This window comes from Battus philenor, unplaced genomic scaffold (assembly GCF_028537555.1).
Source record: "Battus philenor isolate CCGP_79_NKW_IND1 unplaced genomic scaffold, ilBatPhil1.0.hap1 SCAF_9, whole genome shotgun sequence".
Classification (NCBI taxonomy): Eukaryota; Metazoa; Arthropoda; class Insecta; order Lepidoptera; family Papilionidae; genus Battus; species Battus philenor.
The window spans coordinates 7,254,721-7,256,234 of record NW_027181759.1 but is presented as its reverse complement, the minus strand read 5'-3'; positions in this window follow the sequence as shown (position 1 = coordinate 7,256,234).

Here is a 1,514-nt window from a genome sequence, read left to right as displayed (position 1 = left end):
ATTGTAATGTTATATAATTATTGATTTATTAATGTAATTTGTGAAAATAATAAAATTTATTTACAATTATGAAATTTTATTTTAGTTATATTTTAAGCAAACTTAATTATAAGAGGTTAGAATGTTTAAAATAACAATGTACGTTATTCACAACACCCCTTATATATTTTAGAGGAAGAGAGAGATAGTATTTTAGTAGTAAAATAAAATAAGTAATAATCTAAACAGATTAGATAGATCTTGGAGTATCAGCAACATAAGATTTTTTAATAAATAGGTATAAAAAATAATATGTATATGTACTATATACACATATATATATATACATATTTTCTTTTTTTCTCTGCGTTGTAGTGTACTTATCTGCATATATTTTTTAAAGTATAAATAAAAGTCATGCATTTAAAGGTTGTTATACACAGACAACGAATATATTGAATTAGTTACGACCACGTTAGAAACGTTTTTCATTGATATTTCAATTACTATTATGGTATTATCGAAACCGCGGTATCGCTATATGGTTTCGGGCGGGGTGAAGGGGGAGGAGGGGGCATCGGTTGTTCCGTCCTGTTAGTCCGCCTTAAACGTTAGCGAAGGCGGTGCTCATGCACTTTTTCTTCGGTCTTCAACCCTCTTCCTTTCTAAGGGGCGGTACAGCGGTTTCGGTTGCACTATACTTTATACAACGTTGTCTCTAAAAACATTAAATGATATACGTCCATAAATACGTATATGGTATACATGAAATGATTAAAAGACGTCTTTTTTCACTTTACTATAACATAAAGCAACTAGTGTTTATGATGTCTATTAACGTCTAGCGAGTCTGCGATCTTAAACTTAGAACATTGTTTATTTAATCCATAAACATTTTTCTAAGATTTTTACTGAAATATGATTTGAAGCGTTGTACAAAACTTTCCAATTAATCACCACAAAGTTGTCAGAAATGATTCTATATTCAAAGTATGTGAGTAGGTTGTGTAGGTACGGTTAACTATGTTTTTCATTTAAATACGTTTGAGAAAAATAACTTGTTTCCACTTATAGTTTTTGCGCTTAATATATAATCTTTTTTCAATCTTTATGTATTAATTTTTTATTTATTAAAATAATACGTATTTACAATAAAACATTTGTTTTAATGCATCACAGATTTTAAATAGATTATTGCTAATTTATTGCAAAAGTATATCGACATTTAAACCAAATAAATGTTAATCTGTTTCTAGAACGGTTTAAAGTTAGATACTGCTCGTTAATGTTGAACTTTCTAAAACATTTAAAGGTTTAATAGATTTACGTAGACGTAATTATCATTAATCGTCCAGTTGAGCGTTAGTGAAGCTTTGAGGGCGAGGTACGAGGAATTAGAAGAACGATAAATAACGACAATAGCTTAATTGAAATTTTAGTTTTATTCTATTTTTATCTATATGAACTTTTGCGTGTTATTTTATTCAGATAATTAAACGAATTTGTGCCAAACATATATGTAGCACAAAAAAAGT